The sequence below is a fragment of the Phaenicophaeus curvirostris genome, chromosome 4, assembly GCF_032191515.1.
Source record: "Phaenicophaeus curvirostris isolate KB17595 chromosome 4, BPBGC_Pcur_1.0, whole genome shotgun sequence".
NCBI classification, from domain to species: Eukaryota; Metazoa; Chordata; class Aves; order Cuculiformes; family Cuculidae; genus Phaenicophaeus; species Phaenicophaeus curvirostris.
In genome coordinates, this window is record NC_091395.1 from 31,717,726 (window position 1) to 31,741,864 (window position 24,139).

General features: G+C 39.2%; 1 protein-coding gene and 1 long non-coding RNA gene across 2 annotated transcripts in view; one reads left to right on the plus strand and one right to left on the minus strand.

Annotated features, from left to right (window-relative positions):
- Positions 1-444: 444 nt before the first annotated feature.
- Positions 445-12,756, minus strand: LOC138719568 (uncharacterized). Its single transcript, XR_011337233.1, has 3 exons — positions 12,735-12,756; positions 5,654-5,741; positions 445-530 (listed from the first exon to the last, which is right to left on the minus strand). It is a non-coding gene; the product is annotated as an uncharacterized lncRNA (long non-coding RNA).
- A 365-nt stretch (positions 12,757-13,121) lies between these two features.
- Positions 13,122-24,139, plus strand: part of FHIP1A (FHF complex subunit HOOK interacting protein 1A) — a 95,860-nt gene continuing 84,842 nt past the window's right edge. Inside the window, exons 1-2 of the mRNA XM_069855697.1 lie at positions 13,122-13,248; positions 21,158-21,266. The gene's annotated coding sequence lies outside the window, so the exon portion shown is untranslated. The remainder of the gene's footprint in view (positions 13,249-21,157; positions 21,267-24,139) is intronic.

Here is a 24,139-nt window from a genome sequence, read left to right on the forward strand (position 1 = left end):
GACTGTGGATGGCTACATATAAGCCTCTGTGTTTAAAATACATTTTGATTCACTCTCCTGACTTAGTTCTTGCACAGATTCAAAAGCATCAACATTTCATACTTATGATGGACGCAAAGCATGTTATCAGTCTAAGCATCTACTTGATTTCCTAGCCACAAAATTTTGAAATCATTTTCTTTTCCTTTCTAGCGTAAAAGACTGAATATTCTCTCATTTAAAGATCCAATTCAAAACAGCATTATTTCAGACAGCCAGGGCAAGCAGCATAGTAGAAAATTACATGTATTATACTACGCACAGTACAAAAAGAAATCAAGGAGATGGTCTGTAATGTATTTAAGATACCACGGTGGTAGGTGCCTACAGGTGAAATGGTACTCTTTTTGTTTGCCTTCTTTAAGGTAATCATACTTCTGTAGAACATGAAGCCCAGATGTTCTATCACGCAATCCCAGAAACTCCTCCGATACCATCTACTTCAGTGGAACTGAAACTGTAGTTTATGCGTATGGCCATAGAGTGGCAGCCTAGTAACAAAAAAAAAAAAAAAAAAAAAAAAAATAGTACTTGATGTTCCAAGTTGTGGGTATTTCCTAATGGTTTAACATTGCAACAGGGTTTCTAAACACCAGGGAGAAAAATGAAGGAGGTATGACTAGCCAAAGAAATCGAACAAACTGGCCATGATAAAAGCTCAATACTAAGGGGAGGGAGAGGAAAGAGATTGAAAATTAGATGGTAAAGAGGATCAGATTACATGCCCACATAAGTGAAGATGATCAGAGAGTAAGAAACATAGGACTTGATTTATGTCTTAAAAACTAAATTCTATTCCTTCCCTTTGATACAGGCAGTTAGTGCTTCCATCATCTGTGTAAGCTAGTGGACAGGATTACATTAATACAAGATAATTTTTAGTTAAGTGAGTTCACAGACTTTTAACTGATAAAAACACATCTCAAAAAGCCTCTGAATGTTGAATCAGTATTGTAAATCTAAAACGTCAAAGAACAGTATACTATTGTTCTGTGGTTTGCCATAGAGGTTTATGTGTGAAATAAGAACAATTAGATCTCTCTGCATTAAGCTTTAGTTTTATGTGGAATTAAATGGTTTTGGCAGTTTCAAGCACACTTGAAACAGTATTTAAGAAAATCACTGAGGCTGAGCTTTCTTTGCATTTATGTAAATGAAAATCAGGATTAACTCCATTAATGCTGGTGGAGTTTTACAGCATGAAATTAGTATGAAAAAAGCATTATCCACAGTAACTTTAAAGGAAGTTATTTCCCATTGCTACTAAATTTTATAGCTCATTATCCTAAGAAACAGAATTATTTTATATGAACCACTTATAGTTTTACTTCAAATAGCTGCAAGCACCAAATTTACTTATTACATATTAAATATCTCCATGCTGGAATTCTTAATTTGTGTATCTGTGATGTCCACATATTTGTGATGTTCTTCGTAGACTAGAAGTAATACAAAATGGAGAAGAATGTAGAGATAAATACCAACCAATTAGTATTCAAATATAGGCTGCACTATGCTTTCATGTGAACAACTTTCACTGCAGCAAGCCTGAAAATTACCCATCAAACTGAGATACAATTTGAAAACTGAAAAGCACCCTCACACAAAGTTGAAGAAGCCTTTGCTGGCACACTCACATTCCTTCAAATTGCCACATATCCTTTTTACCCACTCATATCCACCAGACTTAGTTGGCTGACATTCAGTGCTTAAAGCAGAGAGAACTGGTAAATACAATTCTCCACAGAGCTGTAACAATTACTTTAAATAGTCCATATTCTGCTCCTTTCTCTTCCACACCTGCTGCCTGCAATAAATTGATGTTTCTAGAGGATGAAAAATGAAGTGGGAACCTCTAACCTTCTCAGCTTCCTCCTGGATATCAAAATGAAGTCAACATGTTATTTCCTTCAACTTCCACCTCACTACTACTACGCCTGTTGATACTTTGATGTTTTAATGTGAAAAGAGATGGAAGTCAAGTACTCTATAATGGCTCACACAGATGGGTCTGTCCAGCCTGATATCCCGTCTTCTGCAATAGCTAATAGTCCTTACTTATAAGAAGAGGATGAAAATAGCTTAATTAACTTCTCTCTCCAGTAATAAGCAGAAACTTTCTAAGCCAAAGAAAGTGTAAGGAGTACTTTTTTTAAATATCAATTATAATCATATATAATCAATTATAAATTGTCCTCCATTTTAGGGCACTGGAACAGGCTGCCCAGGGAGGTGGTTGAGTCACCTTCCCTGAAGGTGTTTAAGGCACGGGTGGACAAGGTGCTAAGGGGCATGGTTTCATGTTTGATAGGAATGGTTGGACTCGATGATCCGGTGGGTCTCTTCCAACCTGGTTATTCTATGATTCTATGATTTTATTGATTCCCTCTTGAACCCATTTTAACTGTTGCCTTACAACCACTGTGTTGCAATGATCAGCTACCTAGCAAGACATTCTGACACCTCTTCCTAGGCTTCAGCTACTATCCCTCACACTACCATTACTCCCTGCTTACTCGCTGCTTTAAACCTGCAGCTGGATCACTTTACTGACAGCCCTCTAGTGCTTCTGCTCTGAGAATAACGATGCCACAGACTCTACTGACTAACATTAAGGGAATAAGTATTGAAAAGTCCCGGCAGCTGCCTTCCCTAGGAAGCCAGGCATTTCAACTGGCTGTATTGCTTGTTCCAGGAAGCTATCTAGGATCAGTGCCACAGTATCTGACCAGCAGTCGCTTGCTAACTGTGCTTTCAGGCAGGGATGGATACTAGGGTCAATGAACACCTTTAACAAAGACCTAGATGATGGGGCGGACTGCATACACAGTAAGTTTGAGTGATGCCAAACTGCAGGGCTGCTATTCAGGAGGACCTCTGCGTCTCGAAAGAAATGGACTGATGGGAACTTAATGAAATTTAACAATGGCAAATGTGAAGTCCTATGTCAGGTGCAGAATACTTCATGAGACAGGGCAGGCTAGAAGCCAGCTAAGTAGAAAGTAGCTCTGCATAAAATGACTGTTGGACAAGTTGAATGTGAGTCAGCAGCATGCCCTTGTCTTTTATTGAGCATGCAGAGTGACAGGGAAAGAGGCAATGGGCACCAGTCAGAACACAGAAAATACCCACTGAGCAATAGGAAGAACTTTGTTACCACAAGGGCAGTCAAATACTGGAACAAAGGCCATAGATATTGTGGAATCTCCATCCTTGGGAACATTTGAAGCTAGACTGGAAAAAGCCCAAGCAAGAGGATTTATTTGGTCCTTCTCTGAGCAAGTGCTTGGCCTAGGCAGCCTCCAGAAACCTCTTCCAACCTGAATGATTCTGTTTCTGTGAGTCTCTGATTACTACAACTAGAACCGAAGAGGTGTCTGCACAAGAACTATAAGAAGGTGGGCAATTAGTTAACTTTCCAGAAAAGAGCAATTTCTCTCAAAAGAAGCCCTGTTTTGAGTTTCACGCTCTAGCTAGAAACAGATTAACTACCATTAATTCTTTTCTTAAGTGCATGGGACTCAGTACAGAAATAGTTTCACAGAAATCTGATTTTGCCAATTGAAACAACCATGTACTATACAACTATAGCACTTCAACAGTAAACTAATGTTCAGAAGAGATATATAAATGTCAATGTTTTTTTCCTTCCAATTTTAATATTTATTTGTTTATTAGCATGTATTTCTGGCTATAATTGCAACCCCAAAAAGCATCTTCCGTTTGAATTTCAGAATTCCAATAAAGGAAATGAAACATTCTGGTTCATTCTGCCACCTTGTTCCTACGACTGTCTACTACTTTCCCAAATGATTGTTGGCAAGTTACATGTTGGCTATTTCAGAATTAATTTTGCAGCTTTTAAAAAATTTTAACAGAGCATTCATTAACCTATCAGGTAGGAATAAGAGCATAGGATTGAATAGCTGCATAGGAACAACTACCTAGTGACCGCTCTCCCAGGTTTATTGACAGATTCACGGAGTTTGAATCCTGAGGCATTATTAGCTAACCTTGTCTTACCTTCTGTGCATCACAACTAACCCATGCATTTATTGCTTAGTTTATCAAAATGAGGCAGGGAGGTGCCTTGACTACAGCATGTAGTCATATGTGTGTTATCCAGTCCCACTCGAACACACATGCACGCAAAGAATTATTTGTACTACTCATATATATAGAAAGAGTAAGGTATCCTGGAGCCATGAATAATGAACTAAAAGAAAAACCTACAGATTTAGATTCTCAACTAAACTGCACATTTTCTTTATAATAAGGTGTAGACTGATACCACATTAGCTCTTTGAATATTATGGGATTCCTACTCATATATATAATGCAGAATTGATACTGGTGGACTTCAGACTTTAATACTAGTTAGCATCATCATTTGGCAGGTGAGATATTTCCCACAGGTCGCATAATTCTACATATTTATTCCTAGTGATCTCACTAATCTCTGCTCTGGAAAGCCGAGCTCCTCTACTAGAGCTTCTCCTTCCATTCGATACAGATAACTCCAGCAATAAGCCTCTATTGGCTAGAACAGATGTTGCTGTTTATTTAATTTATTTATTTTACTAAGTCACAGCTGCCAGGGCCAACAAATGCAAAACATTGAATTCCATCGGGACTGCAATTTCCAATGACTAGATGTTAAAGGATAAAATCACTAAAAATTATTTCTATTTTTTTTAAATAAGGGTGTCAGGCTTGAACTTGAACAAATAATTTCTTATGACAAACAATCTCAAGATAGTAGTATCTGGCAGCTTATATTCTGTAAATATACAGGTTCTTGGTGTGCAAACTATAATTGATTTCTGAGACAAGTGTGTACCACTCATCTTGTACAGTTACGTCATATTTCTTGAGCTGTTACAGTCCAAGTTCAAAATTAATAATATTTCATAATATAATAATACTATTATAAATTATTTAAGATACTAACTACACATTGTTTTCTTTTCCTTTGTAAAGGTAGGTGGCAGCCATATGCAGCTTTCTCTTAATACAAGTTAAATATTACAGAGTATCATTTTGGGGAGAGACATACGAGGGAAAATAGGAAAAGCAAAACAAATTAATTGAAATATCCTAAAAAAGGAAGATGAAGGACCAATTCCCTTGAACTGTAATTCTGACTATTTTGAGTTCTCTATTTTGCCTTCAGCAAGAGAGTTAATGGACAGGTTTCCAACAGTGGTGGCACTGCCTAACTTTCAGATGCTGGAGTGAAATTCATACTTGCAATACAGATTGTTCATCGAGTGCATGGGGAGAACTAAGCCCCCTACAAAGGCCACCCAAGAAGTCTCCACTGAGCAGGGAGCTGCTTAGAGCTAGCTAAAGGGCTATGCAATACAGAACAGTGGAACTGCAATCCTGTCCTCTCTGGAGATTCAGTGTATGAATTAGGGCTACAAATGAAGATTTTTGGTTGGCACCCGGAGACTAACAACTGCTCCTAGAAAGAACTGAAGGGACTGGTCTTCAAAACACATCTGCTGAGGAACTGCTATTTGCTCTAGAAATAGTTTATTAATAGATCATTTGCCTACAAAATAAAAGAGCATAGATTAATTTTAACTCAGTCAAAGAAATTCAAACTCACCTTTCCTTCCTTGCATCTATGTTTCTTATTCATCAATTTATACAAAGGAGTCTTTTGAAACAGGTACTGTGCTGCAAAGACCACAGACCTGGGAACAGAAAGCAACAAGAGCGTGATTGTACCAGCTTGCAGCTAGGAACTAGCTCTCAAAGGAAAAGAAAGAGCCTTGGAGCCTGGTCTTTGATCCTAATGCTGTCTATGAATTTTATCCTATGATTTTTAAATGTAAAGGATTATGAGCGATTCTCACCTGCCAGATGCTTTTGAAAAAAACCCAACAGGATTTTATTTCAAAGAATTTAGGCACCTACTACTGTTGTTATTGGACCCCAAATCTCCAAATGGCCATTGACCATTTCTGAATTGGAAATCCAGAAAATTGCTGGTGATTTCAGAAAAAAATCCTATTGAAAAACTTGCAGAACAAGGAAGGACCTTAAAATATGGGGCCCTTTGTCTGTCATACCTGAGGTTTTGTCTAGCCTGTTCTCAGTCTTTTTCTGTGAGGCTCACTCCAAATGCCCATTTGAGAGTCTGAAGTAATCAATCTCATAGAAAGATAGGTGCCCAGCCTTGCACCAAGTATTCATTTGGCACAATTAAAGTCATTATTGGCAAAAAATGGAAAAAAAAATGTGAAAGTTTAAGACTTTTGTCAATTAACTGCTTTAGTCTTGTGATTCTTAACATAAACTCTGAAGATAAGTTAAGCTACAATGTAAATCATTAAAATCAACTGAGTTTCCAGGAAAAAAACCCCTTTTTCTGTACCTGGTGTGCACGAAATCAAAGTGAAGCTCTCCTTCTTTGCAAGTCTTATTTTTCTCTCTTATTTTCTCTTCAGAAAATAACAGCTACTGACTTCACAAAATATCTGACAAGGGTGAAGAATCACTTTATTCCAGCCCTAAGCAAGGAACAAAAAAGCACAAGCAGAGGAACAACACACTACTAAGAATTACTTTCTGATTCGCTATGGATTTTTTGCCTAGCAGCTAAATGGTTCATCTCCTGTCTAGTATTGTTCCATTCATAGAGATCAGTATTAATATACTCACACAAGAACTCTACTTGATAATATTTCATTTTATTTTAAGTGATGTAAGAGAGACATGCAGACTTATATGATCTTTTGTTGCTTGTTTTTCCCTGCATCTTCCCAGTCGTGCAGCTGGACAGTAGTACTATTCAGACACCAGTGGGCTTATTCAATACAACTTTTTCCTTTTTCCCCACAGTAAAAATTTCCAGCAGGTGCTAATTCATGTTAGCCCAGGAAAAAAAATGCAGTATGTCCAATTTCATACATGGAAGACAGACTGTGCAACAGACACAGAAGGATTTTCCTGCATCACAGGTAGTGTGTTTCCCATTGTTAGTAGCTTGGTGATTAGAGAGCCAACCAAAAATATGGTCTATCAGGAAGATAAAATGGAAGGTTTTATGAAAGCAAACAGAAGTGAAAGCAGACAGAAGTGTTACAATATATAATAATGGTGAAAACTAAGGGAGATGTTATGAAAACAGGGAGAATACTGTGTAGCTATTAATAAGCAAGCTCTTCTCTAAGGAATTTACATTGATCTCATTGTAATTAGCTGGGAGGAGGCCTTGTATCTGAGCCAGCATTCAGTAGCGCTATTGCAGTCTGCTAAAATTTTCCCTACTGATGAACTATCAACATTCTGGTTTTTAAAAAACCTAAGAGAATTAAATGCATCTAGATTGTCAGAGATGACTTTTGAGGAGGTAGGGACAGAAAATACGTATGTTTTTTCACTATTGACTCTGATGTGAGATGTGTGCAGGTTATGGGTTGTGGAAGAGTAGCTTTGGCTCTGTTTGCTTAAATATCATGTTCACTATAATCACAGTCTGTATAACCAGTAAAGCAGAATAACACATTAAGAAATGTGTTATGTAGTTCCTGGACAAAACTCACACTGGACCTTGGGGTATAACTTGTAATTAGAAAAGGAGGGTGAGCCTTTGAAGCATCTACTGCTACTCATCCTCTAGGGGTATATCTTTTGTTAAATATCCTTCAGCTGTATTCTTAAAGTAGAGAATTTGCTAGGGTCTGGACATAAATCTTTGCTGATAGGGATAGTTTATCAAATCCAAAAGAAATCTATGAGAGTGAAAAAATTTCTGTCCTGCAACAGGAGCAGCCTGCAGACAAGGAAGAAGGTTTTGTCTTGTTTCTGTGAGAAGGAAAGCCTTTTTTTCCCCCCATTCTTTTAAAAACGTCAACAATTGCCTTCCTCCCCGAGTAAACAGCTTGAAGGATTTATAGCACACATCCAGGGTTCAGCTCCGCATTTTCTGTGCATAAAGAGAAAAAGTGACTATCTGAAGATGACAAAGGCAAATTCTCAGCAAATGCAGAGGATATATTATAGCATGTGCTTTTTTAGAGGCATACAAGATCTGACACAGAAAAAACAAAACTAATCCATTAGCTCGGAAAACAAGAGTGTGAGTGGAGAGACAGAGATGGTTATAGAATATGTTCTAACCTGTTGCAGTGAGACAAGGCTCAATTCAATCTCTTCACTCAGTACAAGTGGATGCGTGTTCAAATATAGACATTTTCTTACCCTCAGTTGGAAAATGTCGGTGTGCGAGAGTGAAGAGCAAGTTAACATCAAGTTTCTTGTGAAACTGAAGAAATCTGACAAAAACTTTTAAATTACTGACTGAGGCTTACAGTGAAGAGTGCGTGTCTCATGCACATGTTTTTGAATTGGTGCTCAAAGGAATCTATTTTTTTGTTGGTAGAAGATGTGAAAGCAAAAATGATCCTCAATGGCCTTCTAGAAAATTATCTGCAGGACTGCTCTGAATGTTGGCCAGCATCATATGCAGCTGTGTGTCAACTCAGAAACTGTTTTGAAGGTGATCCTAGTTGATTTTCTTAATGTGTATAAATAAAAAGAGTCACAGGTACAGTCTCAGGGTTTTTCTTGTTTCAGACCTCATACTCTCAAGTGAAAAACCTCACAAATATTAGGATAGAGTACAATTGTTTCTAGATACCTATCTGTTGAAAACAATTTTGGAATCACACTTTCAGCTTCACATACTCTTTATGCTAACATATGGTGCCCCAGCTCATTCGTGCCCTCATGCTTCTCCCTCTCTTGTGTCAGAGTAAGGATTTATGTGGTGGCAGGTCAGATCAAAGAAAGGATCCATGTTAATGTTAACTGTAAAAAAAGGTGGGAGTGGTGTGTAATTTTTATCTGGATCAGGGAATTGCTCTCATTTATTACACAGCTACATAGATTTTCTTTGACTGCACCAGCGAACATGGAAGTGTAGAGAGGGACAGAATGAGCAGAGGAAGGCAAGATTTCTTCTTTTGACAGCAGTGCTGACCTATGCCATTTTACATCCAATGAGGAATTACAAACTATGAGTGGACTGACTTTTGGAGTAGAGTGAATTAACTTTTTCTCAAAATTAGTATTGGGCTCTTACAATGTATCATAGGTAACCAAATCTGGTTTTAAAGATGAAGAATAATTTTGTTAAAGAGGCAGTGAACTTATTTTGCTTTGTCTCATTATGTCACTAATATATAATGCTCGAAGTTGAGCCTTTTAGAGAAACCCTGTTATATTACTTCTTTAACAAACTTTCTTTTGTTTAAAGAGTTGTCTTGAAACAGGTAAATCTACAACTACCAGTTAAGAGAGATTATGAAATCTTTAAAGTTGTTTCTGTTCAAAGTACAGACATTTCAGATTTCATTATCGCTTTTTCTTGGCAATCTTCGGTTTCTTCTGTTCATTGAATTGTTTGAGCACTTAAAGGTAACATGTTAATTTCCAGTCTCTATAAATATTTCTATTAGTTACCAGTTCAGCCAACTGTCTGGATTCTATCCATGTAAATATAACACTTCTTTCACATCCTAATGATTTATGAATCACTGCATTGTTAATCGTGCATGGAAGCAAAATATCTGCAATGCTGTATTTTAAAAAACTTGGGGACATCTTTGAACACTAAGGGATAACTGTGGTTTACACTGTTCAGAAGAAATATGATTTAGGTAGAACTAAACAATGATTTTTTTAAACAAGCATTTATAAGTGTAGTTCTTTTCTTTCTTAGTATGAAGGTTTTAGGGTATGTGTAGAGACAAATTTTAAAGGACCTTCCTGAAGATTTAAAGCAGGTTTTCTTCTTTCCTGTCACTCACAGGTGCATAAGAAAGGCCGTGACATAGCATATAACATGACTTGGAACACATTCCTGTATTCCACTTCATTCTTAAATGAGACCTGTATACTCCCACACCTTTCCTGGAAATCAGATCTCTTGCTAAGAAGCAAATGTAGTATAGGTTTGTTCTACTCACATGACCACACCTAAGAAAAATCTGTCTTAACCAGGGTAGCTCAGGGGTAACTTATTTTATAGTGAGCATTCTGGTTTGTTGTCGGTGATCTAATTTTTTAAAAATCGAACTATTTCAATCTTATGGATTTTCTATTTGTAGTACACTTGCAACTTGTAATTGGAGAGTGTAGTTAAATTATTTGCATAAAGTACACTTCTTAATGGACAATTGCTTATACACCTTTAAAATGTACAACATAAAAAAAGGTATAGAAATTACAGTAAAAGGGCTCTTCTAAAAAGCTGTCTGTTTTGTATAGGTAGATGAACTTGGTCATTTTTATCTGCAACAGTAATTTTTTTTCTAAAGCTGGAGGCATGTCCCTGAATCACAGAAAGCAGAAACTTTCTGGAATTTCTTTAGAAAGCTTGAGCTTTCTGTGCAGCAAAACTGGTGACCAAAAGTATAAACATACAAGTTGTTGTGTTTTCTAACTACTTTAAATAGAAACATAGTTGCAATTGTTGCTTAAACTCCACTAGAGGCACTGCACAATTGTACTGATGGCAACAATCCAGGCCGGTGAATGCTGTTTCTTAAATCCTGTCTTACTTTTACTACTTGCAACTATCCTGCCAGTCAATTTTGGTTGCGTCATGCCTTTTACTCTTATACCTGGGTAAAGTATTTCTTTGTCGCTAAGAATGCCCTCAGAACAAAGAAGGCCAGTAGAAGGATTAGTGGGAGCTTGTGATAAGCCATCTTTACACTTCCATCTCTTCTGTGTGATAGAACAGCTTATCTAATGATTAAAAGATAGGGATGTAAAGGGACAGCTATCTCAGATTCAACTTAATTATCACAGGAGAAATAATTACGGAGTGTTTTTAAAATGCTTAGAGCAGCAATATAAAGAAGCGAAATAGATAATATCAGCATCTCTAACAGGCACTGCTTCAGAAGCTCACTCCTTAATTATCTGCTTATGATGAGATGTTTCACACAAAGGGCATCTTTCATCTGTATTCTAGCTGACGGTTCCCATGCTTCTGAGACCAAACAATTTAAACAGAGGTATCCACTCAGTTTCTGCGAAAGTCCTCTAGGCAATTTTACCAAATTCCCAAGCTGGCTGCTTCTCTGCCATCCTAGGCAGTCACTGTGTCCCCAGGCTCTATAGCAGCACACAAGCTGCTTCCTGAATGAAGGGTAAGAAATACCAGAACTAATGCTGGAAACCAGTTCTCCAACAGGCACATTCATGCTCAGATATCTAGGCAACAGATTCTGGATTCAGACTATGAAGTGGATGATATCAGCAGCTCTGATGAGTACTTCTATCATGGCATTTGCAATAGAGAAATAGGTGGAACTAATATTTCATCTTGCAGTCTTGCAGTTCTGAAAGCAATAAGCAACAGCACAAGAAGCAGTATATCCTCTAGAAATGGCAGATCCCCCCCCCGCCCCACGTCTCCCCTCTCCCCAACCTTTCTTAAAAGCTTAGATTTCCCTTCAACATACATCAAGATATTTCACAGGAACCAGTGATTCTTCCAGTTGAACTGGAGGAACCTGACTCATGTTCGATTTGTTTTATTTCTGACTGGATTTTTGGATAATGGTTTTGGCCTGGGTTGGGAAATCTTAACTCTGGCATAACTAGCTATGAGATAGTTCGTGTGGATCTAGTTAGTGATCTTTGCAAATTATTCTTTAATTACATAGAACAGTTGGAGTGAATGCTTCCCGAGCTCATAAAGAACACCATTACACTCAATAAATTGTTTAATACATTTATTTAAATGAGCTGTTACCCTAATGGGCCAGCATCTATTCCTATTTTGAGTCATTAGCAAAATCACAATCAGTACCCTGACAGTCTAATTAATTTTATTTGAAGCTATTTAAAATAAAAGATGACACAATAGCACAGCAAACCATGCTTAACTACTCACCACAGCGGTCTACTGCAGTTATAGGAAGGTATTTAAAAACAGAAGCTATGCAGTTTCTGTCATTAGGGAGGTATGTCTAATTCTAATTGGTAGGTAATATGGGCTAGATATAAAAGGTTACTTCTGGTTCTCCAGGCTGAACAAACCCAACTCTCTCAGCCTGTCCTTGTAGCAGAGATCATAGAACCACCTGGTCGGGAAAGACCCCCCAGGATCATCGAGTCCAACCATTCCTATCAGACACTAAACCATGCCCCTTAGCACCTTGTCCACCTGTGCCTTAAACACCTTCAGGGAAGGTGACTCAACAACCTCCCTGGGCAGCCTGTTCCAGTGCCCAATGACCCTTTCTGTGAAAAATTTTTTCCTGATGTCAGCCTGAACCTCCCCTGGTGGAGCTTGAGGCCATTCCCTCTTGTCCTGTCCCCTGTCACTTGGGAGAAGAGGCCAGCTCCCTGCTCTCCACAACCTCCTTTCAGGTGGTTATAGAGAGCAATGAGGTCTCCCCTCAGCCTCCTCTTCTCCAGGCTAAACAACCCCAGCTCTCTCAGCCATTCCTCATAAGGCCTGTTCTCCAGCCCCTTCACCAGCTTTGTTGCTCTTCTCTGGACTCACTCCAGAGCCTCAACACCCTTCTTGTGGTGAGGGCCCCAGAACTTGAACACAGGATTCAAGGATTGGTCTCACCAGTGCCGAGTACAGAGGGAGAATAACCTCCCTGGACCTGCTGGTCACGCCGTTTCTGATACAAGCCAAGATGCTCCAGCCCCACCTTCATCTTCGTGGCCCTCCTCTGGACTCCACGTCCTCCAGCACCTCCACGTCCTTCCTCTCTGCCCGAGGGCTCCAGAACCGACCTCTAATTCGCTAGGGACGCGGTCTAGGTTATTTTTTCTTCCCCGCTCTGGAGGAACCTTTCCCAGTTATTCACAAGGGGCTGCATTAGCGTCGCTCCTAGGGCTCCGGCTCTCGTCTCGGAGGGCAGAGGGAGTCGAGCATCGCCTCGCCTCGCCCTGGCCGGTCGCGTTTCCTCCCCGCCCTTCTGACTCAGCTCCCGGTGCCGAGCCGGGGCTGGAGGCGTCGGGGCGCCCGGTGGGGGCGTGTTTGGGTGGGAATCCCTCCCTCCCTCTCTCCTTTCCTTCCTCCCTCCGAAGGGATTAGCGCCGGCTGCCCCGTCGCCTACCTAGGCGGCCGCCTCCCCCATTCCCCACTTCCCCTCCCCTTCTTTCGGCAGTAAAGGAGCGGAGACCTCCTTCGCTCCTCCCCGGGGAAAACTTTCTGCCAAGGTAGGGGCTGGACTTTCCCGGGATGGCAGCCAGAAGGGGGTAGCGGAGCATCCGCGCCCGGCCGCCTCCAGCCCCGGGGGCTGCGCAGCGGGCGCCGCTCCGCTTCGCTTCGCTTCTCCGGCGCCTCCCGCAGCCGCGCCGGGGCTGAGGGCGGTATATAGGTCACGGCAAGTAATGCCGGCCTAATCCCCTTTTATCTTTTTCGGCTCGGCTTTTCCACTGCTGGTTTGGTTTGTGGGGCGACCTGGGCAGAGCTGTCTGCAAACTTCTGGGAGAGGAGCCGGGCGGGGAGCGCTGAGGTGAGAGCGGGGGATGCGCGTTTCTATTTCAAAGAAAACTGTTTTTTCCTCATAAATCAGGCGGTTTACATATCGCCAGGTGTTTCTGCTGATGCCTGTCAGCTGCCTGACCTCTGTGCGTGGGCTGTCAGCTTGGATTCGGGCTTTTCCTTTCACAGGCGAGTGACATTGGGTGTTCTCCCTTCGGGACACTCGTTGCATCACTCACCGAATCACTGAAGGCTATTTCGATATTTTCTCAGGGTGCCAAAGGGCAGTAGAGGTCTTGTGGTAACTGGAGAAAGCAGCGTGTCGTGATGAAGTGGTTGGTGTGTTGCTCTCTCTCCTCTTTTAGGCAGTGAGGAACTGCTACACGAGGTCATGCAAATGCATTCGGTTTATCGGTCATAACTCGGCATGACTTTGAGTTTCTCTGCGTGGACGACTCTGTAGGTGCAGGCAGAGACACAGTGTCTGTCAGTCAGGTTGAGCGTAGGGCCAACCTGCCAGTACAGGACAGTTTGCCATGTTGGGGCAACTCATACGATGACAATAAGAAAAAAAAAAGCCTAAAAAAGAGTCCGTTATTTTATATGCCGCTATATTATTTCTGGTTAAACTTCCTTTTTCAAGACTTCAGAATCTGCCAGTGCTCTCTCTCTTTCTGCCTAGATGTTTTCTGTTGATCAACGTGAAACTCAGATGCTGTTGAAGACTTGCATTTTTCATCAGTACATCAGTGTTTTTATTTCTATTCATAGCCATAAGAAGGATTCAGGGCCTCGTCTTATTACTGGTAACTCATGATGCTTTTGTCTTGTTTGCAATTTCAGAGAGAAGAGGGAGTGATAATAAACTGTCCATTCAAAGAGATTTCTTATACACCAGTATGATAATAGTGTTAGATCATGCATACACACCTGTTTCTGGCCTGTGCTGGCTGCATGTCATAATTTCTAGAAGTATTTTTAAAAAATGGCGGTTGGAAGGGTTTACAATACCTGAAGGAGTGAAGTCGGATTAGGGTTTTCATGTTACTCATGTTGCCTTTCTTCTGCTGGGCTTTGTATAAAAAGTCCACCTGATCTGAAACTAATCTAAGAGTAAGGACCAATTGCTGTAATGTGTTTCTTCCTCTCTGGCTTTGCTTTAATGACTATGGAAGGTAAAAGGGAGAAGGAAAAGACAATCTGCTTTGTGAAGTACAAATAATTGCAAAGGGCAAAATTATACCACTGAGATATTGGTGTGAGGATGTCAGTTGTGAAGCTGATGGAAGATCCAGATGCCTTTTTTTGTTATCAATCTCAATCAAGACAAATGTTTTCAACTGACATCTGCTAGCAGCTAATTCCATCTAGTTATTGAGACACGGTGATTGATGAGATATGCCTTGAAAAATAAGTGTATTCTATTAAAATGATGAAAAACGTGTTGCCAAAGCCCACAGAAGAAACATAGCTTCATTTATATATTTTTCTTTCTTTTATCTTTCTTTTTTTAGAAAAAAAAAACACCAAAGCAACAAACCTGTGTCCATGTTGTGTTTAAACTATGTGGTGGTGATGATAAAAACGGGATTATCCTCGGTGAAGGTTGTTTTGGTTTTTTTCTCCTCTAAATGGGGTACAATACTTCACAGAAATTGAAACTAAGAGAACTAAAATTGGAGAAACTGTTGCTCACGTGGTTTTATTTGATCCTAGCATGTAACTGAACTTTTGAAATCTACAGATGTATTTTCTTTTAAAAAGATTATACTAATACAATGACTGTTAAGCTTAAGTCTTCATATTTACAGTCTCTTCCATACTATCTGAAGCATCAGTTTCTCTGTTAAATTGTGTATTCAAGATGACTTTAATGTACCTCAAGTTTTAAGGCTTTTTTCAAAAAGAACTTATTTACAAATGCTGCTTTTTGATGCTTGCAGCAGGTTTCATTGTAAGGGCTTTTCAAATTTTAATTAGGCGTATGAAAACCTTGTTTAGTTCTTTAATGTTTGAGTTGTGTACTCAAGTTTTAAAGAAATGCATGTTTCCACATCCTGCTATAATCTTATTGTGTCTAGTAGTTTCTATCAAACAGTTGAGAGAGGTGTTTCTTGCTCTTTCTCTTCATGCTCTGTGTCATGTCTTGAGTAGCTGGGATGTTTGTGGTGTTTCTTACGTGCTGCTGAGAACAGGGCTTTTGTGACCTCTTGTTCCAGTCATCCCTTTTTGTAATAGTTTTATAACTATGTTTTGGTTAACGGACACTTAAACTCTAAGACTTTACTATTCAAACATGCTGACTTGGCATTGTTAGCTTACTTGTTGTCTCTTCTCAGCCTATCCAGGCAGTTATTTAGCATAAGACTGACCTACAGCCCAAGAAAAATCATATGCTCTATTCCCACTGGAGGAAGACCCTAAGAAAGACGGCATCGAGGGAGGCTGTGGGCAAAATAATGGTTTTTATGTCCTGCTTTAGGGTGTGTTTCAGATAATATATTACACAACAATAGATGCCTGTACTTTAGGTATGTTATGGATGCACTCTTAATGCTCTGATGGCATTGTGTCAAAACAAGCAACCTCAGGGTGCTTTCCGAGAGGCTGCAAAGGCCTGTACTGGTCAAAAGCTGGGGTGGTAGCCATCTGGGAATTCTGATTATTTTTTTTTTTCCAGTCCATTTTGCGGTACAGCAGAGTGGCCAAATAAAGGCTTGTTAAGTAGCTGCAGGTGTGGCTGTTCTGTAAGAATTGCTTTACCTCTAAATAATCATGCAAACAGCCTCCAATGAATGGTGCCTTTTCCTAATTGGCTTAATCCATTTGGAAAACAGAGCTGGGACTTCGTTGTGTCATGGGGAGCAGGTCAGTTAGACCTGGATCAAGTCTGAAGACTGTCTGGGCTGATATGAAATAGACTTTTGAATGCCCTTGTGAATGGGTACAGCAGTAAGTGGTTCTGGCTTAATTACTGCTGAATCATATGTATACATACACTAGTACATTTTAAAGTATCAACTTAAGTTTGGAGGTGCCAGGATGGTAGCAAAGCATTCACAGCTAAAGCTAACACTACAAAGGTCAAGGAGCTTTTGGGAACACATCTGTCCTTACTTTCTGTCTTAGGCATTAATCATAAGACTTCCTATTATTATATGTAGATGTCTTTTAGTAAATGACTCACTGATGGTATGATAAGAATGCTTTCCATTTTAAACTATGTGGCCAAAAAGTTATTGTCAAAGGTGATCCTGATAGGCGTATTCAGGTGAGGCAGTTCCGTGTGGAATAAAAGCAGAACAGGCAAGGTAAGAGCTGCTGGCAGTGGTGGCAGAGGCTTAAGGCATGTGTGTGTGCAGATGCAATCTAATAACGTGTTGCCTCTGATGTCTAGTGGGATTGCCTTTAATTATCAGAGGAAAATTTGGAAATATGACACAGATAGAGCTATGTGCATATGGGAGGTCTGAAACCTTGAGTCCATATATGTGCATAACACTCCTCCAAAATCAACTGCTGCCTGAAAATGAGGAAAGAGATTCTGAGTGAGTTTGTGTAAGACGTGCCTGGGGCTTCAACTTGCGTTGTGTCTGACCTAAAAAAAAGAAAGGTCCAATTGTGAAGTAACAGTGAATTGCCTACCTGTGCAGTGATGGTAGTCCATGAAAATTAATTCTGGCCTAATCATAATTAGCATTGTAGAGGACATACTATCTGCTCTGTGTGGGAAAATACATAGCTAGATTAATGCAAAAAGTGTTAAGCAAATTCTTACTGCGTATTTTTTGCCATTTAGCATTAGAAGCACAGTCAAATGTCGTCATTTCCCCTTTTGCCTCTACCATAGTCTCAAAACGGAGTAGCAGACACAGTTTTGTTTATTTAAACAGTTGCATGCCTTAGCAGAACTTGTCCAGTTTGATCTAAAAAAAACCCAAAACCAACAGTCAAAAAAGCTGTGAGATAATAAAGAAGTGCCAGGTTCTTTGCATAAAAAACTTACTGAAAGACACTTGTGCCCTTTATTCTTCTAATTCTAGTTCATTTTTTTACAAGTTGCCTGTATTGTTTGTCAGGGAAAGGTAGGACTTATTTCTGTGAAAAATGTTATGTAAGTAGACCTAATGTAGTGACTACTCTAGTAGTAGTTTGCCTGGGGAACTGATGCAGTGATGTCAATGAAAGAGCTCACAGCTAGAAGCTGTATGAAAAAAAAAATTAAGCCTTTAAGCTATTGACAAGACCTATATGCCAGTAAACTTCTGAATTGTAACTTAAATTTAACAGTTTTATAGCACTGTGCTGCTGATGGTTGAAGAGTTGCACTGCTGAAGAATCTATCTCATTTGGGTTCACAAAATCTTATGTAAAATCTCAGGTACCCCTGAGCAAGAGGGAAGAGAATTTTGTATTTTTGATTTAGTTTTACAAACATTTAAGAGTTAATGCATTTGTAATAACTGAAAATTTTTCACATGTTTGTTTCTTGACATGCAGGTCAAAGAGCAACAAATGAAAAATTGTTGTTCTGCAGCCAGGTCCAAATAAGTAGCTTGGGTTTTTACTAAATTGTGTTAACTCATTTTGATGTGGCAGGCTCCTGCCCTAATGCAACATGCCTGAAAGGGAGAGGCAATTTGACTTGCAAGTTCACCACTGTACTGGCATTACATTAGCAGCAGTGTTTCTATAAGTGTATGTATCTTGAACATATAAGGAAGAAGGGAGCCTCAGCAGGGAGGTGCTGCTTTATAATTACAAGTTGGAACATCTGTGGCTTGGAACTTGCTACACTGGACCTGTGTTCTTTATGAAACATAGCTGTGTTGTTTCCTCCTTGCAGGTTTAACACTTCTACACTTTGCCAATGCCATAAATATGTTTTAGTGCAGTGTCATAAATTCAGTATTCCTGTAAGAAAACCTACAGAAGACAAAACCTTATCTCCCCTTGGGAAGAACTCCCTTTATTTTCATCACTGGACTTTGCAGGAAGTGCGTGTTCCCAACCAGTGTGACGTATGGATTTGTTTCCAAAATGAGGATATTGTTCCTCTCCCGTGTGCCTGACCAAAGTACAGCTATGACAGGTGCTAGGCAGCCAAAGGTTTTTCTGCAAACCATTAATGCCTCCAAAAAAAGGTGCATTGCTCCTTGTTTCACTCTGATATTGTTATTGAATCACCCAAATGTCCTTGCAATGCCTGTGGCATGGATTGGGAATATCATTCATATCGGGACTCATAATTCTGAGTTTCAAAGAAATAGTGGATTCAGATAATCCGGTATTTTGCGGTGGCTTGCTTTTTTATTTATTTGTTGGCCATTTTGCCATTCACTGCAGGGAAAAATAGAACACAGTCAGCAGTAGGTGTAACAGGTTAATTTCTTTTCTGAGTTGCTGACTTGCATTAATTATGCTTGCCTGCTTGGAGTGGTTTCAGGTAAACAACTCAAACGTCCTTTATCAGCTCCTTGAAACATTGTCATAGGGTTAGAAGCATGTGAAGTGGAAATGCATTTTCTTAAAAGTGTTGGGAGGAAGAAGGTGGAAAATAAACATGGAGGGTAGAAACTGGTTTGCCCTCACTGTGATATCTGTTCTTAGTGTTTTTGCTCCCAGCAACATAAACAACTCTGAGAGACATTAGTGTGAGCTGACTGCCAGCTACCACAGAAGTTTTATGGATGTCAGTGGTTACATCTGCCTTCAGCAGTATTTCGTTGGCATGATTTTTACAGTGGTTATGTTTGCCAGCAACAGCCCAGTGCTTTGGGGTTCCTGACATGCTAGTGTTGATACAGCAGAACAAACCATAATATTGAGATGATTTTGCAGAATTTCCTTAGGCTAGATAGAGCTAGGTTTGTTTTGCTTCGATGCCAGTGGAGCCCTTGGACTTGGAAACCTTTTTCTTTTCACAAGAATCTTAATTCTTTGGGAAAAAATCTAAATATTCAGAGAGACTGCTAAGGCCATTTAGCAAACACTGCATTTATGATGCATGCTATTTAGAAGTTATATCTTTAGTTAGTGGTGTTGTTTCTAACAACTTACTTGTTAGTAAAATGGATTAATCAGAAATGGTAAATTGCATCTGCCAGCAAACATTGAGGATGTAAGGACAAAGGTCAAAGGAAGGAATAATGCTTTGTTCGATCAGTTTCTGTAGCTGAGGGAGCAGACAAAAGTTCTGGGCACACAGACCTTGATTCTGCTGGCATTCAAGGCAGGTCAGTTAAAAAGACTGAATTATTTATCATTTTGTATATAGAAGCTATATGAACACTTTTTGAGGTATTAATATTTCTTCTTGTCTTTGCCTATAAGGAAAAAAATTGTTAGCAGAATTTATGGCTTGTATTTGCATGAACTTCTCCCATTCACTTCACTGAAATGCAACAGCATTTGGATTACTTTATGTGCAGACGCATTTTAAAAAGTTAAATGAATTAAAGGTGAATGAAATGTTATCAAATTCCTCCTCCTGACAATTTAAAATTCTGAAGTGATAGTAAAGTCTCCCATTTCATGGATGTTGTATTAGTCTAGGAAGTGATAAAATATGCCTAGCTTAAATTTAGTACTTGCTGTGCGTTGTATTTTTACCCTAGCAGGATCAGTGCAGTGATTCAATTCGTGGAAAGTTACTGTTTGATTTTAAAGTAGCAGCAAGTGTAGGGGGATAAAATGCAGTTATATTGGCAGCAAGGCATGGCCCATTACTAATGGTAACATTCATACAGCATTTTAGCAAGCATTTAAAGTAAGCAACAGTTTAGGTTGAAAAGAGGCATCAACTCAACAACAGTATTTCAGTTGCATCGAGCATTGGGCTCAGTGACAGGAGATAATGTGATCTAAGCAGTTATCATTCCAAAGTACATTAAAATAGATAAAAATATTATTTATTCAAGTACTGGAATATTGGAGTCTGTGGCATAAGGGAATTGAAAGAACAGCTGATGGCAGGGTAAACAAACTTCTCCATTCTAAGCAACTCTACTAAAAGTCTGTGTGAATGAAAAGGAAAAGCATATTGGTAGATTTGGTACAGGTGACTGAGGGCTGGCGCTTTGGGGAGATTTTATGGATGAGAAATTATTGTAAACATAATGTTAGTAAAAAGGAAGACAAGGATGGTTTGCTGCTCTTTGAAAACTGGAGTTGTGGACAGATAATGCAAAGCAGACTGAGGTCTTCTTTTTTTCACCTCATCTTTAATGAGAGAGACAGGGACTAGGAGGCAAACATGGGGTTCAAGTGTTAAAACCCTGAGCTGGTGTGAGGGAGAACGAGTTACAGAGCATTTAGATAAGTTTAAGTTTGAAGGGTTAAAAAACACTGTTGAAAGGGTAAGAGCTGGCTGATGTAATCCCTGAGCTGCTGCAGTTACTTAACTAATGGAGGATGCCTGTAATACTTAGACTGAGAAGCGTGATTATAGTGTCTGTATTCTTAGGTGTTGGGGGTGGGAAGACCCAGTTGCTTAACTTTAACTATTTGTTCCATTTTTTTCCAGAAAATTAAACCCTCCTAAAGCAGTAGAAGATGACAAAGAAATGAGCCCATATGGTTTTATTTTTAAGATTAAACCACGTTAGTCTAATGCAGTTTCTTTCTCTAAAATGCTAACAGGCCCTGCAATCAGAAGAGGAGCAGCTGATCTCTCATAGCTTGACTCTTTATGATAGAAAATTTCAAAACTTCACTCTCGTTAAAGAATGTCTGGAGGGACTCTGGGTAAGTGCTAACCTGCTTGAAAAACATTGTTTTCTCTGGGAATGGACTCATGATCATTTTAGGGTAGCATGGTTTGGGATTTTTTTATGTGTATAATAAGGTTTAGGTATTATTGTGGATAACAAGAATTACAAAAGTCAACATTGTTATGTATTTGAGAAATTAGAGAATATCATACCGAAATACTGTCACAGAGTGATTCAATTCTGCCCTTAGAAAAGGATTTTTTTAATAGGGCTGGTTCTTGGGTTGGGGCTGAGGTTTGCATAGCAAAAGCATGAGCCCCACAGCCTTACTGCAAACACAGCGAGGCTTCTTTAAAGTAATTACTGCCTCCTGGTTGATGGGAGCTTCAATAAACCTTTAGGCCCTTTCTGGTTTGTTCTTACTGTGGGGTACTGTGACTGCATCATATATGTGAGAACGGGAGTATATTCTGCAAGTTAAGTGAAGTAATCTTTCTTGCCAGTGTTGAGGTAGTTTCGAAGATGAAATGTTGATCTTTTGACTGGTAATTAGGAGATGGTTACTGTGGCACAGCATGACCTGTAAAACCCAGGGAGGGCACAGTACTGAGAACTCCTTTTCTCCCTACCTCTGCTGTAATGTCTCAGTTGAGACGAAGGATCCAGGCAATATTAAAATGTTAGGTTTTTCTCTATTATTATTTTTCATCTGCGTGGGGTAGAGGAGTGAGACATAGAATGTCACGTTGCTGTGGCTATTGGAAAGTAGCTAGAACTCCTTGTTATAAGACAACAACATGCAAAAAGGCAGGCATGCCTGTACCCACACTGGCTCTGCAGGAGCATATCCTAGAACAGGGAGTTCTTGGCGATATTCTGTGAAGACGCCTAGATTAGCTTCAAAACCAGTTTAGTCATATTTGTATGGCATTGCATCTAAGCCGCTGTGGTTTTATGCCTTCCAGACCCATGCTAATATCTGCTGTCTGCCATGTAGACATAATCAGCTTGTGTTAGTGACAATTTGGCAAACTCATGTAATCCACAGTATATTGTAAACAACCCTCTATTGTGCTGTCCTTGTAGCTCATGTTTGTTTGTGTGCACTATTTTCCTTTAATTAATCGTCCAGTAACAGCACAAAACAGAGATGGCTCTTCTCAGTGTGAGATTTCTTGTCTGAATGCTAGGGATAACAACAGTGGCATTAAACAGAGGTTTTAATTTCAGTTGGATGTTATTGGCCAAATCTGTGAATAGCAGAAGCAAAACAAAGATTTGAGGAAGTCATGCAGTGTCAACCAATCTTTAAATCAAAAGCAAATAGGCAAAATTTTATGTGAAATTAACAGTTTAGGTGAATTTTTTTCTTACTCACAGAAAGAAGTTTCCCAGGCTGTGTTGCTTCAATGATGTGTTCTTTCTCTTAATTACCATCATGCATGTATGAAACAGAGCTAATTTGTAACATAATTCCCTTTTAATATTTTAAAGGCCATCTGCTGTTTTTGTGAGATTTTGAATGTGTTGCTACTGGGAGTTTTGTGTTGATTCATAAATCTATGGATGATGGTTTCTGTGGCTATTTTCTTGAACTTTCACATGAAGGGGAAAGATAAGGAAAGCAATTTAAATTTCCCAAACCACAGGGCTATGCATCTTTCATAATATCTAGCCTAGGCAGTGGTGTAGGTTATGATACATTGGATGCAATACAGTCTCTAAGGACAACTTTCATCTCAAATAAAATGCAGTATAATCCTGAGCTCAAAATTAATTGTGTGAAAGAGGATGGCTAGTTCTTCGCTACTCACTTGGAAATCCTTGAAAAGGCTTTTGCTATTCTGAGGATGTCCTGTAACCTGCCTATTAAAAGGTTGTCAAACTCCTCTGCTGTGGGTTGAAGAAACATTGAAAACTGCCTTCTGTCATGATGCTGATGATAGTAAGATCTAAGACAGAGCATTGTAACTCATGAAGGTTACTACTATGAACTGACTAGTTTTATCTTTTAAAACATTTTAATATCCTTATCACACTGGTGTGGGGCTTTTTTTAGGACAGAATTTCAGACTATCCAAACAATGTAAGCTGATATATATGTATGTTTTTTTTCTGATATTCATGCGATTTTTTTTTTTAATATTTATATCTGATTCTGGTTTTTTGTGAGCAGCTCCGCTACTGTTCCATTTGTCTCAGTTTTCAGAAATGAGAAGGCAGAAACTTTCTGTGTTTTTCTCTATCTGTCCCCCTCATCTCAATTAGGGTACAGAATGCAGGTGTTTGTTATTTTTTACAGGGTGTGCAGTGTTGCTCTTTACAAAGCTGTGTATTTGTTGCAAAAGCAAAATACTTTTTCTTCAAAAAATCCATTACATAAGGCAAGACTGTGCTTGGCAGTAATGGTTTATCAGTGCCTAGAAGGAGATTCAAGTGTCAGTGCTATCTGGAGCTAGGATGTATTATTTTCTAGCTGGCAGTACTGAATTTTGTCTGGAGGTGAATGAGAGCTGGTAATGTATACACACTGGCAATGCTTTGATTAATGAGATTCTCCAGAGCCACAAGTACAGGAAGCACTCAGTTTAATTATAACTGTGTTTCTTTAATTTAATTACAGCTTTTTTAATAAAATAAAAAAACACTGTTTGGAAATCAGAATTTCTTTTTTCAAGTTCTTATGTTTTCATATACTAGACTGAGACTTCTTTTCTTCTCAAACCTAAGGTGTGTGTTTGTTGTTATTTTGTTTTGTTTGTTTTTAAATAAGTTGAGAGGCTAAATGCACTTAAGTCCTGGTAAGTTACCATAGCTTTATGTTAAGGTTTCAGATCCAGATTTTTTTATATATGTGTACGATTCAGAGATCTCTCTATGTTCTGAATGCTTTCTCTTTAAAACCTGCACA